At 45.0% G+C, this 17,657-nt stretch overlaps 10 pseudogenes; 2 read left to right on the top strand and 8 right to left on the bottom strand.

The window, feature by feature from the left end:
• The first annotated feature begins 1,199 nt into the window (after nucleotides 1-1,199).
• LOC143957320 (5S ribosomal RNA) lies at nucleotides 1,200-1,318 on the top strand (annotated as a pseudogene).
• A 108-nt stretch (nucleotides 1,319-1,426) lies between these two features.
• LOC143957518 (5S ribosomal RNA) lies at nucleotides 1,427-1,545 on the top strand (annotated as a pseudogene).
• A 2,189-nt stretch (nucleotides 1,546-3,734) lies between these two features.
• LOC143957646 (5S ribosomal RNA) lies at nucleotides 3,735-3,849 on the bottom strand (annotated as a pseudogene).
• A 108-nt stretch (nucleotides 3,850-3,957) lies between these two features.
• LOC143957364 (5S ribosomal RNA) lies at nucleotides 3,958-4,076 on the bottom strand (annotated as a pseudogene).
• Nucleotides 4,077-4,412: 336 nt separating this feature from the next.
• LOC143957461 (5S ribosomal RNA) lies at nucleotides 4,413-4,530 on the bottom strand (annotated as a pseudogene).
• Nucleotides 4,531-4,638: 108 nt separating this feature from the next.
• LOC143957505 (5S ribosomal RNA) lies at nucleotides 4,639-4,757 on the bottom strand (annotated as a pseudogene).
• Nucleotides 4,758-4,867: 110 nt separating this feature from the next.
• Nucleotides 4,868-4,986, bottom strand: LOC143957667 (5S ribosomal RNA; annotated as a pseudogene).
• Nucleotides 4,987-5,093: 107 nt separating this feature from the next.
• On the bottom strand, nucleotides 5,094-5,212 carry LOC143957300 (5S ribosomal RNA; annotated as a pseudogene).
• Nucleotides 5,213-12,984: 7,772 nt separating this feature from the next.
• LOC143957296 (5S ribosomal RNA) lies at nucleotides 12,985-13,103 on the bottom strand (annotated as a pseudogene).
• Nucleotides 13,104-13,426: 323 nt separating this feature from the next.
• On the bottom strand, nucleotides 13,427-13,545 carry LOC143957223 (5S ribosomal RNA; annotated as a pseudogene).
• Between the last annotated feature and the right edge of the window lie 4,112 nt (nucleotides 13,546-17,657).

A 17,657-nucleotide genomic window follows, 5' to 3' on the forward strand; every position in this document is an offset into this window, starting at 1 on the left:
GTTTGACAGAAAAAGAAGGGGGAAACTTGATCTCAAGGTCGGGGATCAGGTTTGGTTATCCACCTTGAATTTGAAGCTGGCTTGCCGTCCAAGAAATTGGGCCCAAGGTTTGTGGGTCCCTTTCCAGTTGTAAGGAAGGTGAATAGCGTGGCATATGAGCTGAAGTTACCAGAATCATTTCAGATCCATCCGGTTTTGCATGTGGCCCTACTCAAACCTGCAGTTCCAGATTCCTTTGCCAACCGGAAAGGTCGGTCCCCCTGAACAAGTGATCATCGATGGAGAAGTCGAATACGAGGTTGAATCCATTTTGGATTGCAGGAGACGTAATCAGATTCAATTTCTGGTGAAAGTGAAGGGGTATGGGCCTGAGGAAAATTCCTGGGAGCCGGAATCCAATATCCATGCCAGGAGATTGATTGTTGCCTTTGAGAAGTCCCATCCGGGTAAGATGGCACAGTTGGGCATCCGGAGGCTGCCCCTTGGGGGGGGGGGCAATGTCATGGTCGTTCCGGTAATCCAATGGTACATGGGAGGCCTGCCCGCAGAATTCCTATGGTAGGAACTAACCGGTATCCTAGGGCGCACGTTGGCGCAAACGGGCGCACGCGGGTGTGCGTTGGTACGAACGAGCGCACACGGGTGCGCGATGACACGAACGGGTGCACGCGGGTGTGCGAGGTTACGAACGGGCACACGCGGGTGTGCGAGGTCACGAACGGGCGCATGGTTACACGCGGGTGCGCGCAGATGCGCCGTTCGACCAGTTTTGGCTCCCAGAAGGCTACTTAAGGGAACCAAAGCAGGGTCGGCCTGGTTAGTACCTGGATGGGAGTCCGCCTGGGAATAGCAGGTGCTGTAGGCTTTTTTTTAATATGTTATTGGCGTCGACAACCTGTTTTATTTTTCTGCTTGTTTGCCGAGGTCACCATCTTGGCGTTTGTCAAGAGGGTTGAGAGTGGCCAGCAAGATCGCCTACGATCACATCACTCTAAATGTGCAAAATCTTGTCTGATTTCAGATTCTAAGCAGGGTCTGGCCTGGATAGTGCCTTGATAGGACACCACCTGGGAATACCAGGTGCCGCAGGCTTTTTTTTTCATATGTTGGTGGCGTTGACGACCTGTTTCTTTTTTGCTTGTTTGCCGAGGTAACCATCTTGGCATTTGTCAAGAGGGTTGAGAGTGGCCAACAAGATCCCCTATGGCCATATCACCCTGAATGCGCCTGATACCATCTGATCTCAGATGCTAAGCAGAGTCGGGCCTTGTTAGTACCTGGATGGGAGACCGCCTGGTAATAGCAGGTGCCGTAGGCTTTTTTTTAATATGTTGTTGGCATCGACAACTTGTTTTATTTTTCTGCTTGTTTGCCGAGGTGACCATCTTGACATTTATCAAGAGGGTTTGGAGTGACCAGCAAGTTGGCCTACGGCTTCATCACGCTGAATGTGCCCAATCTAGTCTGATCTCGAATGCTAAGCAGGGTCAGGACTGGTTAGTACCTGGATGGGAGACCGCCTGGGAATACCAGTTGCTGTAGGCTTTTTTTTAATATGTTGTTGGCATCGGCGACCTGTTTTATTTTTTTGCTTGTTTGCCTAGGTGACCATCTTGGCGTTTGTCTAGAGGGTTGAGAGTGGCCAGCAAGATCGCTTACAGCCACATCACCTTGTTTTACCCAAAGCTAAGGGAGGAATTGGTCTGCGCTATTATTGGGCAGTACACATGACCAGGGTAGTTGACTGGAAGATCCATACGCACTGCAAAGACTGGGTGGAACTGGAATGACTTGCTGTAGGTCACGACTTGCGAGCGCTTCCCTGGTGTAACAAACAGCCCAGTGGACCCCAGCTCCCTGTGCACCCTCTCGTTGGGGCGACCTTGCAGGAGTTTACCAGGGCCTGCAAGGCGCTAGCGCTTTCACACACCGAGTGCCCGATCACCCCTATTAGGGGAAAACCTGACTTCCCCCCGGGGTTATCTGCCAGCTTTTTAGCTCGGGAATGGCCGTATACAGAGATGGTAGCGAAACAGTTCTTTCGGAGAGGCAAATTTTTGAGCCATCACAACTTAGCCACGCTATCCAACACAAAGTCATTCCCGCACTGGTCCTATATGCAGCTAAAGCATTTCTTAGATGATCCGGGGAGACCGGGATACCTGACAAAGCCCACTGTGTTTGAAGCCCTGTGTTCAAGCACGACTCCCCAGAACCATGTGATCTCAACTCTGTATGCATCCATGTTTGAGACGCAGCATTCTGGTAGGCGCTCAGATCAGGCTTTCTCGGGGTCCGTGCTGGACCGGGAGGTAACGGATGGAGAGTGGGATCGCATACACTTATACATCCACAAAGGGTCCCTTAACGTAAGCACGCAAGAAAATGGATATAAACTAAAAACGAGATGGTACAAAACCCCGGACTTGCTCCATAGAATCTTTCCGACAGTTTCTGATCAATGTTGGCGATGTGGTCAGGAGCCCGGCCCTCTCCTCCATATATGGTGGGGATGCTCTTTAATTCAGCCTTACTGGAGGCAAGTCCACGAGGTAACCACAGACATTTCGTCCCGAGCTTTGGAGTTCTCCCCTGCACAAAATCTACTGCATCTATCTAAAGTTCCCCAAAATAAGTATTTTAAGTCCCTGGCGATGCATATGATCAATGCCGCAAGGCTCTGTATTCCGGTACATTGGAGATCTATGTCCCCCGCTCAATTAAAAGCTGGATTCACCACATTAGCCGTATAGAGGCAATGGAGGAGCTGATTCACAGGGCACATGCACATGACAGAATAGCCAGCTTCTCAGCAGTCTGGGAAGCGGGGCAGACTTTCAAATCGTCTCAAAGATAACTTACTTTAATGCAGAATTAAGAGAAAATAGAACCCTGAAAGAGGGATTTTTCCTGAATGCCATTCCCCCAGTGGGTAGTGCCTATGGTACTGCCTATCTGGACATAGCTGATGCTCTGGAGTGTACAGTTACTTCCCCCTTGGCTGCTTCATTGAGAAGGAGAGGGTAGCTGGTTGGCGACCCCACCCCCATCCCATCCGAGGGCTTGTCCAAACCTCTCCCCCTTACCCCCCAGCTCATTGTCTTCCCCCTCTAAGTCCCAGCTGGCCCCCTCTTCCTCTTCCCGCCTCCACCCCCCACCCTCTTTTTTTCCCCCTCCTTCCCCTCCCTTTTCTCCTGTCCAACTCATATACTGCACCAACCGCATCCTATGGTCATCTAGGCATCCTTAATAGAGATTGCAGCGAGGTAGGTGGGGTTGGAGAGCCATGTCAGCAGGCATCACTCACCCTTGGGAGTCTTAGGGACAAACAACCAAATGTTATTGGGGCTCCCAGGCCCCCTCGCTGTCTGGTAGGAGTTGCTAGCAACCATACGCGCAATTGACATCATGGGTGCAACGGATCAGAGCGCAAATAGGGTGCAGTACTCACTTAGGTAAGCTGGAATGAAGGCGAGTACCCAGGTGATACAATATTTACAGTTACCTAATTGGAAACTTATTGTTTGGAATTTACTGTATATGATTACTACAACATTGGCTTGTTACTGAGAAAATGTAAGGTCATGTTGACCAGTAAATGTGCCCTGAACGGATTGATGTTTTAACATTGTCTTGTATTTGCTTGCTGTTACTTAAAAAAAAAAAAAAAAAAATTTGAGGAACAAAAAAATAAATAAAACAGGTCGTCGACGCCAACAACACATAAAAAAAAAAGCCTACGGCACCTGGTATTCCCAGGCTCATATCCAAATACTAACCAGGCCCGACCCTGCTTAGCATCCGAGATCAGACGAAATTGGGCGAATTCAGAGTGATGTGGTCGTAGGCGATCTTGCTAGCCACTCTCAACCCTCTTGACAAACGCCAAGATGGTCACCTTGGCAAACAAGCAGAAAAATAAAACAGGTCGTCGACGTCAACAACATATTAAAAAAAAGCCTACGGCACCCGGAATCCCCAGGGGGTCTCCCATCCAGGTACTATCCAGGCCTGACCCTGCTTAGCATCCGAGATCAGACGAGATCGGGCGAATTCAGGGTGATGTGGTCGTAGGCAATCTTGTTAGCCACTCTCAACCCTCTTGACAAATGCTAAGATGGTCACCTCAGCAAACAAGCAGAAAAACATAACAGGTGGTTGATGCCAACAACATATTAAAAAAAAGCTAACGGCACCTGGTATTCCCAGGCGGTCTTCCATCCAGATATTAACCAGACCCAATCCTGCTTAGCATCCGAGATCGGACGAAATCGGGAACATTCATGGTGATGTGGCTGTAGGGGATTTTGGTGGCTACTCTCAACCCTCTTGACAAATGCTAAGATGGTCACCTCAGCAAACAAGCAGAAAGTTTAAACAGGTCGTCGACGCCAACAACATATTAAAAAAAAAGCTTACGGCACCTGGTATTCCCAGGCGGTCTCCCATCCAGGTACTAACCAGGCACGACCCTGCTTAGCATCCGAGATCAGACGAGATCAGCGCAATCAGGGTGATGTGGCCATAGGCGATCTTGCTTGCCACTCTCAACCCTCTTGACAAACGCCAAGATGGTCATCTCGGGAAACAAGCAGAAAAATTAAACAGGTCGTCGACGCCAACAACATATTAAAAAAATGCCTACAGAACCTGGTATTCCCAGGCGGAATCACATCCAGGTACTAACCAGGTTCGACCCTGCTCAGCATCCGAGATCAGACAAGATCAGGCGCATTCAGGGTGATTTGGCCATAGGCGATCTTGCTGGCAACTCTCAACCCTCTTGACAAATGCCAAGATGGTCACCTCAGCAAACAAGCAGAAAAATAAAACAGGTCGTCGACGCCAACAACAACATATAAAATAAAGCCTACGGCACGTGGTATTCCCAGGCGGTCTCCCATCCAGGTACTAATCAGGCCCGACCCTGCTTAGCATCCGAGATCAAACGAGATCGGGCGCATTCAGGGTGATGTGGCTGTAGGCAGTCTTGCTGGCCACTCTCAACCCTCTTGACAAACGCCAAGATGGTCACCTCTGCAAACAAGCAGAAAAACAAAACAGGTCGTCGACGCCAACAACATATTAAAAAAAGCCTACGGCATCTGGTATTCCCAGGCAGTCTCCCAACCAGGTACTAACCAGACCTGACCCTGCTTAGTATCCGAGGTCAGACAAGATCGGGTGCATTCGGGGTGATGTGGCCATAGGCGATCATACTGGCCACTCTCAACCCTCTTGACAAACGCCAAGATGGTCACCTCGGCAAACACGCAGAGAAATCAAACAGGTCGTCGACGCCAACAACATATTAAAAAAATGCCGTTTTTAGAAGCAACTGACCTCTCGGGGAGATGACGTAGGAACGCTCTAGCAGGAGGGAGGGGTTACGAGGAGGCTGAGAAGGAGAAGGCGTGCGGCGTGCGGAAGAGGAATGCAGAGCGGAAACACGCCGGAGAGTGAGAGGCTCCGGTTATGAATGACACCGCCGCAAATCACCGCTCCGGAATCTGCCTACCCGCCGCTCGGAGATAACAGCTGACACCGCTCTCCTCCCTGCCGCTCCCCCCCCCCCGTCTCTCTGGAATGCGCAGCTTAAAAGAACGTAGCAGGCTGGCTGGGAAAACCGGAGGGAGATAACTGAAGATATCCAGATAAAGATAAGTGCTGTATACCTATACAACTACCAGTACTATTAAACAAATAACTTGCCCAATTTGTTAGGGGTAAAGAAATACATGTAACAGCAGTAATGGGGCAACATGAAGGATGACACATATTTTTTCTGGGATACATAAAGATGGTGCCTGTCGCTGGGATTATTTGTAATTAGACACTGAATACAAAACCACCAGGCTCAAGGCCATGAATGTGTCAGAGGAATGGTATAAATACTATTAATGCATTGAAAGTGGACAGCAGGTCATTAGACCGTTCCCCTCTGCTCTCCCACTTCTTTGAAAACAGCATAACAGCAGTTTAATAGAGTGCGGAGGATTATCCCCAGGCTGGGGCGAGCCGAGGAAGATAAATGAGTGTTAATAGATAAGTGCTATATCTCTCTGTAAAACGTGATTGTCTCAAAGAAAATCCTGCTTAAACCACTGTGGGTAATAAAACTGGAACAAAAGTAAAAAGAAAGCATGAAATGACAATACACGGTTTACCTGGGGCATATAAGCCAGATTAACGCTTTACTCCCTACTGAGATCTACAACAAACAGATATAAAATAAAAGATATAAGGCAGTAGGTGGGAGTGAGGGGAATACCCTGGGCAAATGTACGAATATTGTTAACCACATTGAAAACGTTTAATGGGAATGAAATGTGCACGACATTTGATCTTGATTGGACGAATGGGACATCTCCTTGCCAGTTAATCAATTCAGAAAATCAATCTGGATCTCTAACTGCAAACGATAAGAGTATAACATAAGGTAACCCTCCTGAATAAAAAGAATTGCACGGTCGCCTAAAAACTGCACACTCTCCAGCATCTGAGCAGAGGTGTAACTCCGTTGAGCAATATAGATATAGATTGCAGGAATCTATATGAAAGACTCCATTTGCATGGAAAGCGATTCTATCTCCCTTTTTCCTTGCTCATTCCCTCTATTTTCCCTCCAGGGAGCCCAATAGGAAGTTCTCAAAGTAAATAAATCTATATCAGTGTGTTTGTCCCTATAGAACTGGATGACCTGCTAACAAAGAGGTAAAACATCAGGTGAGGCATAAAAGCCGGGGAAATCCCCCAGTAACCCATAAATGAAATATTATGGCATGTGATCCATAGGCGTGTATTAAGGTAATTGGGACGGAGGACATTATGATGTAAGAGACAAATTCCACTGGGGCGCCACAGACCTTTATATTGGACTCTCCTTTTCGGTCCCCAAAAAAAAAATTAAAAAAAAATAAATAAATAAATGTTTTGGACAGAAAATACTGGCTCCAAGCTGATCACAAATTAGGAGGAGAAACATTTATAGAAGTACAACGGCTGATAGACTCAAACTACCTGTTGTTGAAAAGAGGACGTGAGGAGATTAACAAACTGGGGAGACGATCACGTGAAACGAAAAAAAGCTAAATGAGTAGAGCCTCAAAGCAAACCGCTAAGGGGGGCCTCAAGACCCCAAAAAGCTCCATCACGGAAAGCACCATAAAACAATATATGACCCAAGGAGCCAGCCCAAGAGGAGGAGGAGGAAAGGAAAAGGTACCTTCAAACCAGGGAAAGAATAGGGGGGCGGAAAAAACAATAGAGGAGACCCCGGATCAATCCAGAGATGAATTGACAACGGAGAGCGAATTCGAACTAAGTAAAAATGAAGATCAAAAGACGGACGATCTGGGAATAACAAAAGGCGCCATGAGGGAGATGCTCCAAAAAATGGAGAACTCTATTAGATCAGACATCAGTATGCTAAGAAGCGATCTGGGACATTTGCTAACGAGAGTGGAAGCCGTGGAAGAAAGAACTGAGAACCAAGAACAGAAGTTAAATAAAGTACAGACGCAAGTCAATTCAATCTTTCGGAATCAGAGAAAAATTTTCTATCGACTTGAAGATCAGGAAAATAGAAATAGAAGACCAAATCTGAGAATAAGAAATGTCCCAGAGAACAAGAAAGAAGATCTAAGGGAGGTTCTGAAAGAAATACTTCGCCCCATACTGGGGAATGCAGAGGAGGCACTCCCTATGTTAGAAAGGGTGCACCGGGTCGGGAGGATGGGATCTGAAGAAACTGGAAGGGGAAGACCCCGTGATATTATCGTAAGGTTTGAACGTTACGAAGATAAAGCGGAGATCTGGAGAAAATTAAGGGGTAACCCCCCATTAAAATATATGGAAGCAGAAATACAAATCTTTCCAGACCTAGCATCTGAGACTTTAGCCAGAAGACGCCTCCTGAAACCTCTCTTGGAACAGATGAAAGCACGAAATATTAGATACAGATGGGGCTTCCCGGCTTGCCTGTGGGCATTTAAAGATGGAATAACAGCTAGATTAAGGTTCCCCGAAGAGTTAAGAGAATTCTGTGAAAAACTGGAGATTCAAATTCCAAGTTTACCCGGCTGGACAGATGAGCTTGAGGAAATACCTTAAAGGTCACTAACCTCAAGTGTTAAAATGAAGAGGATGAGATAAAAATCTCGGGGGAGATGGGGGGGGGGGTGGAGAGGGGAGGCGGTGTGGGGGGTCTGACCGGTGGGGGGGGCAGTCCCTCTCCCCCCCTTCTGAGTAGGGAGGGAGAGGAGGCTAATAGGCGAACCCCACCTTAGAGCACGAAGACTTAGATATGGCCAGAGTCTTGAGGCCAATTGATAAGTCGAGGGCCGTATGGCGGCCAAAACCAGGGGGGGGGGGGGTGGGAGGATGAGGAGGTGGGTGGGAAAGGGGGTTATGGGGGAGAGGGATACGGGAGGGAAGGGGAGGGAAGAAGATGTCAGTAGTGAAACCCTGAGGGAAAAAAGGAGGGAAGGAAAAGAAAAACGAAAACATGGTCAGGACAGAGAATACGGATAAAAGGAAACTGGAATTAAACTTCCTGTCTTATAATGTTAGGGGGCTCAACACAGCAAAAAAGAGGCATAAAATCCTGGTAGAACTAAAACAACTAGAGGCAGATGTGATCTTTCTCCAGGAGACACATATAACACATACGTCAAGGAGTAGGCTTTACTCTAAAGACCACCCGAAATGGTACTATGGGGATACGATCTCAAAGAGGGCAAGAGGAGTAGCAATAGGATTCGGTAAGGATATTCGATTCACTGTAGAAGGAAGAGAAGCAGACCCAGAAGGAAGATATCTATTTCTGAAAGGAAAATTAGGAAATATTAGGTATACACTGGCTAACATTTACTCCCCAAATAAAAACCCTATCAATTTTTTGAGGGGAATACTGGCCAAAATACAAGAATTTAAAAGTGGCCATGTAGTTATAATGGGAGATCTGAATCTCTGTCTAGACCCCATACTTGACAGCACGTCCCGGGTACTGGGAAGGAATAGCACTCAATTAAAAAGGTTAATTCAAAATTTGAATAAAAACCAACTAGTTGATGTATGGAGGGCACAACACCCCAAAATAAGGGACTACACATTCTTCTCCCCAGTACACGGGTCGTACTCAAGGATTGATTATATTCTTGTGGAACACAGAGCCCTAGAGATGGTACTAGAAACAAGTATAGAAATAACAACACAGTCAGATCACGCGCCTTTAAAAATGAAAATGCAGATTCCCGGACAAAGTAAATGTTTCTCTAGGTGGCGACTAAATGACACGTTGATTTTTGATAAGGAGGGGGGGGGAAGTAGTGAGTAAGGAATTAGAGAAGTACTTTTTGATGAATGAGACCGAAGGAATCTCTGGGCAGGTCCTGTGGGATGCCCATAAGGCGTATATTCGGGGGATTTTGATTGCACGAGGCTCGCGGAAAAAAAAAGAACGTATAGAGAGGGGCAATAAACTCAGAGAGGAAATCCTCAGATTAGAACAACAACATAAAATGGGGCTTACAGATAAAAAGCTATATCAAAAATTAACGTCCAGGAGAGAAGAACTACGTGGGTTAATGGAACAAGAAACTAAAAAATTTTATAATCAACTTAATAAAGTGAGGTATCAAGAAGAAAACAAACCCACTAAATATCTAGCCAGGATGCTCCAAAAGAAAAAAGCTACGAACTACATAGAGAAAATTCAAACAGAAACCGGGGACATGGTATACGCTTCAAAAGAAATAGCCGAATCATTCAAAACATATTACGGGAAATTATATGCGGTAAAAAACAACTCAATAGATAAAGAAGGTAAACTAAAAGAAACTGATAAATATTTAAATAAGGCGAGACTCCCCAGGATCAGTGAAATTGATAAAGAATACTTAGAAAACCCCATAACGGAAGCAGAAATAAATGAGGTATTAGCGGAATCAGCTCCTGGGAAAAGCCCGGGACCAGACGGTCTGACAATTAGTTACTACAAGAGGTTTAAGAATATACTAGTACCGAAACTCTGTAAGTATATGAACGGGATTGGGACAGAGTACGCCATGAGTAAAGAGGCGCTATCTGCCTCAATAACGATCATACGGAAAGAAGGAAAAGACGAGACCAAGTGCGCAAGTTACAGACCAATATCACTCCTTAATGAGGATACTAAACTATTTGCTAAGGTGTTAGCAAATAGAATGAAAAAAGTAATGAATATACTAGTACATCCAGATCAGACTGGGTTTATCCCCGGGAGAGAGGGAAAGGACAATGGGGTAAGAACTTTATTGATTCTATCTCAAAGGAAGAAGACGGAACCCCCGGCGCTACTACTATCAACAGATGCCCAAAAGGCCTTTGATAGAGTCGATTGGGGATTCATGTTCCAGACAATGGACAAAATGGGCATAGGCCCTAGGATGGCCAGATGGATTAAAATGATGTATGACCACCCGACAGCGACTGTAAACATCAACGGGTTGCCCTCCTCTTCCTTTGAGATGGAAAATGGGACCAGACAGGGATGCCCACTGTCACCTCTTCTTTTTGTGCTCTCGTTGGAACCCCTACTCGCAACAATCAGAAACAACCCGGAAATAAGCGGAATTAAGGCTGAGCAAGAGGAACATAAACTTGCAGCATATGCAGACGACGTGTTGTTTTATATAAGTAACCCAGTAGATTCTCTGCCCAAGATAACAAAGGCCCTGGATGAGTACGGGAAATTATCAAACTTCAAAATTAACCAAATAAAATCTGAAATCCTTAATATAAATGTAGGTGCGACGGAAGTACAACTAATCCAAGAACAAAGTAAATTTAAATGGACAAAAGATCTGAAATACCTGGGAGTAAAATTGGCAAACACTCTGGATAAGATATACTGCCTAAATTATATCCCTTTACTGAATGAAATAAAAACTGAACTCAGAAGAGCAAGTAATAGATCGATCTCGTGGATAGGTCGAATAAACGTGTATAAAATGTTTATTCTTCCAAAAATTGTATATAAATTCCAGATGTTGCCAGTTGAAATCCCACCCAGCTATTTCAAAAAATTAAAAGCAATAATGAGCAAATTTATATGGAATAATAAAAAACCTAGGATCTCCCATGGAGTATTAAAACAAGAAAAAGGGAGGGGAGGATTAGCGGTCCCTGATTTACAATATTACTATCAGGCGGTGGTCTTGTCAAGAATTGTAGAATGGGTAAAAGGGAAAAAAAAAGAGGAAAAAAGATGGGTTAATTTAGAATATACATACAGTAAAGCACAATTAAATAAGATAATATGGAATCCCCCAAAATACAGGGTACTAGATATAGACACAAATAAGTTAACACAGATTGCACTGAAGATATGGGATAAGGAGTATAAAAGATTAAATGGACACTATAATTCGCCACTGATAACCTTAAAAGACAACGAATATTTCCCACCGGGTAGAGGGGTGATAGGAGGGAACTGGATAAGATTAGAGGGGTCACAAATAAAAGATATAATTAAAAAAGGGAAACTTCTTTCACATGAAGAGTTAGTGCACATGGGATTTATGAGAAGGGATAGGTGGCGATATCTCCAGCTGACCCGTTTCATAGAAAAACTACCCCAGCCGATTAGATCTGAAAAGGATTTGACAGGGGTGGAACAACTTTGTACGGCTGACAGTGCAAAGGGTATAATATCAAAGCTATATGGGCTATTGATGCGGACCAGCTGGAAAGATACGCCGCCATATATAAATAAATGGGAAAGGGAATTGGGATCACAAAAAGGTAAAGAAACAATAAATAAAATATTGAAAATGACACACCGCTCGGCAAGGGATAATAAAACAGCTGAGATGAACTACAAACTTATCTCCCGATGGTATAACACCCCGGATAAGGTATCTAAATTCCAGCTAGGCGGGACCGCCGAGTGCTGGCGGGGCTGTGGGAAAACAGGTACCATGACACACATTTGGTGGGAGTGTGCCAAAATTAAACTATACTGGGAAAAGATCCTTCAAATGATTAAGGAAATAACTCAAACAGCATTGAAACCAGACCCCTGGGTAGTACTCTTTCATGGCACGGAGGTTGGGGTTAAACAATACCAGGACACAATCATCCCGCATCTATTAAACGCTGCGAAAAAACTGATCCCTAAAAAATGGCGAGAGGTAGAGTGCCCAACAACATGGGAGTGGGTAGATGCGGTAGAAGAAATATATAATATGGAAAGCCTGTGTTTGAGAGAAGAAGAGGAAAGGGTAATATTTCTAAAAAAATGGGGAGGTTGGAAACAATTTAAGCGGGATTGGAGTTTCTCCGCACAACTAAGACCATAAAGACCAGGATATCAGGAGCAGGGACACTACTGACAAGGGGAAAGGGGAGGGGGGGGGGGGTAGTATCACTTTAATATAATTTCAGTGAAATATTGGGAGTAAGATATAAGAATAGTTTTAAGAAACATGAAATAAAAGTTGGATAAATGTTTTACATTTAATTAAAAAAAAAAAAAAAATGCCTATGACACCTAGTATTCCGAAGTGGTCTCCCATCCAGGAACTAACCAGGCCCGACCCTGCTTAGCATCCGAGATCAGACGAGATTGGGCGCGATTGGGCGCATTCAGGGTGATGTACAGTAGGCAATCTTGCTGGCCACTCTTAAACCTCTTGACAAACGCCAAGATGGTCACCTTGGCAAACAAGCCGAAAAATAAAGCAGGTCTTCGACACCACCAACATATTAAAAAAAGAATGTACGGCACCTGGTATTCCCAGGCGGTCTCCCATCCTGGAACAAACCAGGCCTGACCCTGCTTATTATCCAAGATCATACAAGATCAGGCGCATTCAGGATGATGTGGCCATGGGCGATCCTGCTAGCCACTCTCAACCCTCTTGAAAAACGGCAAGATGGTCACCTCGGCAAAGAAGCAGAAAAATAAAATAGGTCGTCGATGCCGACAACATATTAGAAAAAAGCCTACGGTACCTGGTATTCCCAGGCAGTCTCCCATCCAGGTACTAACCAGGCCTGACCCTGCTTAGCATCCGAGATTAGACGAGATCGGGCGCATTCAGGGTGATGTGGCCATAGCTGATCTTGCTGGCCACTCTCAACCCTCTTGACAAACGCCAAGATGGTCACCTCAGCAAACAACTTAAAAATAAAAAATGTCGTCAACGCCAAAAACATATTAAAAAAATCCTATTGCACCTGGTATTCCCAGGCAGTCTCCCATCCAGATACTAACCAGGTCTGGCCCTGCTTAGCATCCGAAATCAGGCTCATTCAGGGTGATGTGGCCATAGACAATCTTGCTGGCCACTCTCAACCCTCTTGACAAACGCCAAGATGTTCACCTCAGCAAACAAGCAGAAAAATAAAACAGGTCGTTGACGCCAACAACATAATAAAAAAAAGCCTACGCCACCTGGTATTCCCAGACGGCCTACCATCCATGTACTAACCAGGCCCGACCCTGCTTAGCAACCGAGGTCAGACGAGATCGAGCGCATTCAGGGTGATATGGCCATAGGCAATCTTGCTAGGTATGTAATCAGGGCACTGATAATCATTACATAATACACATAATACATAATATACATAATACATCATTACAATTGAGTGCCCACCAGTGCCAGCAATCAGTGGCCAATAGTGATGCCAGTCAGTGCTGGCTATCAGTGCTGCCCATCAATGCTCATCACTGCTGCCCATCAATGCCACCCATTAATGCCCACCAGTGCCAATAGTGATGCAAGTCAGTGCTGGCTATCAGTGCTGCCCATAAATGCCCATCATTGCTGCCCATCAGTGCCGCCAATCAGTGCCCACCAGTGCCACCCATCAGTACTCATCAGTGCCACATATCAATGCCACCTATCAGTGTCCATAAGTGTGGCATATTCGTGCCTCCTCATCAGCGCAGCCTCATCAGCACCCATCAGTGAAGGAGAAAAATTACTTATTTACAAAATTTACTGACAGAAACTAAAAAAAAAATTTTTTTTTTTTTGAATTTTTTGCCTTTTTAAAATTTCTTTCAGGAAAAAAAAACAGGAGTGATTAAATACCACCAAAAGAAAGCTCTATTTGTGTAAAGAAAATGATAACAATTTCACATGGCCGTGCAATTGTCATTCAAAGTGTGACAGCACTGAAAGCTGAAAAATGGCCTGGGCAGGAAGGGGGTGAAAGTGCCCGGTATTGAAGTGGTTTTGGACCCTGCTTTATGCACTGGTCCAAATCATTTGGTGGAGGGGGGGATTATGGTTTGGGGTAGTTTTTTTAGGGGTTGGGCTTGGCCCCTTAGTTCCAGTGAAGGGAACTCTTTAGGTGTCAGCATACCAAGACATTTTGGACAATTTCATACCCCCAACTTTGTAGGAACAGTTTTGGGATGGCGCCTTCCTGTTCCAACATGACTGTGTACGATATATACAGCGGCAAAGTGGCTCCTCTGCACAGAATCACGTACCTGTAGGTGCCCTCAACAACCCCATTTCCGCTGTAATTGGACACAGAGGGAGGCAATCAGTGGGTCCAGCAAATGAGATCTGATTGTTCCCAAGAGAGACAGAAAGGAGATCTACCTATGTAAACCAGGCAGAGCGCCATTCTGTGAGGAGGGGAGATAGTGATCCTGTGTTTCTCAAAACAGGAACATGGATCTCTGCCTTCCCACAGTAGAAGTACCTCCCCCACACAGTAAGCACTCCCTAGACCAGTGATGGCAAACCTTGGCACCCCAGATGTTTTGGAACTACATTTCCCATGATGCTCATGTACTCTACAGTGTAGTTGAGCATCATGGGGAAATGTACTTCCAAAACATCTGGAGTGCCAAGGTTCGCCACCACTGCCCTAGGAACACATTTAACCCTTTAATCGCCCCTTGATGTTAACCCCTTCCCAGTCAGTGTCATTAGTACAGTTACTGTGCATATTTTTAGCACTGATCACCATTGACCACTTCAGCCTCGCAAGGTTCACTTTCGTTTTCTTTTGGTGGTATTTGATCACCTCTGCGGTTTTTATTTTTTGCGCTATAAACAAAGAAAGACCGACAATTTTGAAAAAAAAGAAAAAAATTTTTTTTTTTTACTTTCTGCTATAAAACATATCCAAAACAAATGTAAGAAATCTAATTTCTTCATCAGCTTAGGCCAATATGTCTTCTACATATTTTTGGTAAAAAAATCCCAATAAACGTATATTGATTGGTTTGAGCAAAAGTTATAGCTTCTACAAACTAAGGGATATTTTTATGGAATTTTTATAGATTTTTTTTTTACTAGTAATGGTGGCGATCTGTGATTTTTAGCGGGACTGCGACATTGTGGCAGACAGATCAGACACTTTTGAAATTTTTTGGAGACCAGTGACACCAGTTCAATGATCAGTGCTAAAAATATGCACTGTCACTGTACTAGTGACAGTGGAGAGGAAGAGGTTTAAATCAGGGGCGATAAAAGGGTTAAACTTGTTCCCTAAGGGGTGCTTTCCAACTGGGGGGGTTGCTGTGACTGGGGAAAGAAAGAGATCAGAAACACAAGAATGCTATCTTTCCCTCACAGATTGGCAATCTGCCTTGTTTACATAGGTAGACTGCCGTTCTGCCATTCCTGTGAACAACCAGCTGGTCCCAGTGGACATCGCATCCCGTTGGACCCGCTGATTGGCTTTCACTGTGTCCAATCACAGCACGAGTGAGTCACGCGCGCCCCCCAAACCTTGTGCACTAAATCACGTACGGGAATGTGATTTCGCACAGCCGGGCCGGCCTGCCGCAGTATATATGCGTGAAGCGGTCTGGAAGCGGTTAATTTCACTGGTCCCCAAAAAAAGTGTCAAAAGTGGCACTTAGTGTCCGATTTATCCACCATTTACTTATTTATTTTTTTACCAAAAATATGTAGCAGAATACATATTGGCCTAAATTACTGAAGAAAATTTATTTTTTTTCCCATTTTTTTTATTGAATATGTTTTATAGCAGAAAATTCGATTTTTTCCCCAAAATTTTCAGTCTTTTTTTGTTTATATTGCAAAAAAAAAATGAATTAAAAAACCAAAACGCAGAGGTGATCAAATACCACCACGAGAAAGTTTTATTTGTGGGGAAAAAAAACAGAGTTAGATTTACCGGTAACTCTTTTTCTAGGAGTCTTCCAGGACAGCCTCTGAGATAGAGGGCTCCTCCCTCCGGGACAGGAAACACGTCAACCCAATCAAATAAAAGGTGTGGTCCTCCAGGCCCTCCTCAGTTTTACTCCAAGAACCGCCGGAAGGCTCTGAAAGACATAACACACTAACAATCACGTTAGTACACATCCTCACCACTTAGTCCAACTTAAACAACTTTGGGTGGGAAACCAGGCTGTTCTGGAAGACTCCTAGAAAAAGAATTACCGGTAAGTCTAACTCCGGTTTTCTCATATCGTCTTCCAGGACAGCCTCTGAGATGATAAGCAGGGAGCTCACCTTGTCAGGGCGGGACCACTGCCTGGAGGACCTTTCATCCAAAAGTCTGCTCTTTATCAGACCATAAATCCAGACGGTAATGTCTTGCAAACGTAGAGTAGATGGACCACATTGCTGCCTTACAGATCTCCTCCGGAGAGGCTCCAGCCCTCTCTGCCCAGGTTGCGGAAACCTCCCTGGTACAGTGTGCCTTAATTAAGGGAGTCTGCTTGCCCTCTAATTCATAGGCTTTAACTATCGCCATTCGTATCCACCTGGTGATAGATGATTTGGACGCCTTGCAGCCCTTGCGGGCGCCCGAAAAATTAACAAAAAGTGAGTCTGACTTCCTGAAGACCGTAGTGGCTTCTACAAAAATGAATAGACTTCTTCTGACATCTAACAAACTTAAAGATCTTGCCTCATCTCCATCTGAGGCTGAGAAAAATGTTGGTAAAATAATATCCTGTGTCCTATGAAAAGTGGACACAACCTTAGGGAGAAAACTAGGGTCAGTCTTAAGCACTACCCTGTCCTCTAAAATAAACAAAAATGGCTCTCTGACCGAGAGCGCCTGCAGATCACTGACCCTTCTAGCTGACGTGATCGCTATCAAAAAAACTGTTTTTAGTACCATCCACTTAAGTGATGCTTTCTCTAAGGGCTCAAATGGATCTCAGGTCAAAGCCCTAAGGACCAAGGACAAATCCCAAGTAGGACAGGTCTTCATCTTCACAGGCCTGGATCTAGCCAAAGCCTTGAAGAAGTTCTTGACAAAAGGATTCTGCTGGAGAAAGGACTGAAGGAAAACACTTAAGGCCACCACCTGTACCTTTAAGGTGCTGATAGAGAGGCCCGGCTCTACCCCTGCTTGCAGAAAATCTAGGACTGCCGGGACCCCGGGACGTGCAATCCCCTGTTCTCGCAACCAGGAATTAAATCTTTTCCCTATCTTGGCGTAAATCGCTCTAGTTACTGGATTACGGCATTCTAACAAGGTCTTAACTGCTCTCTCTGAAAAACCCTATGATCTTAAGATCTGTTCCTCAGATACTAGGCCGCAAGCTTGAGTCTCTCTATCTAGGGATGCAGGATAGGCCCCTGGGAAAGCAAATCCTCCCTGACTGGCGGAAATATCGGAGGATGAACAGCCAACTTCTTTATGCTGGCAAACCAGGGTCTCCTTGG

This window comes from Lithobates pipiens, unplaced genomic scaffold (genome assembly GCF_037356315.1).
Source record: "Lithobates pipiens isolate NorthernLeopardFrog02 unplaced genomic scaffold, aLitPip1_a1.2 Scaffold_52, whole genome shotgun sequence".
NCBI lineage: Eukaryota > Metazoa > Chordata > Amphibia > Anura > Ranidae > Lithobates > Lithobates pipiens.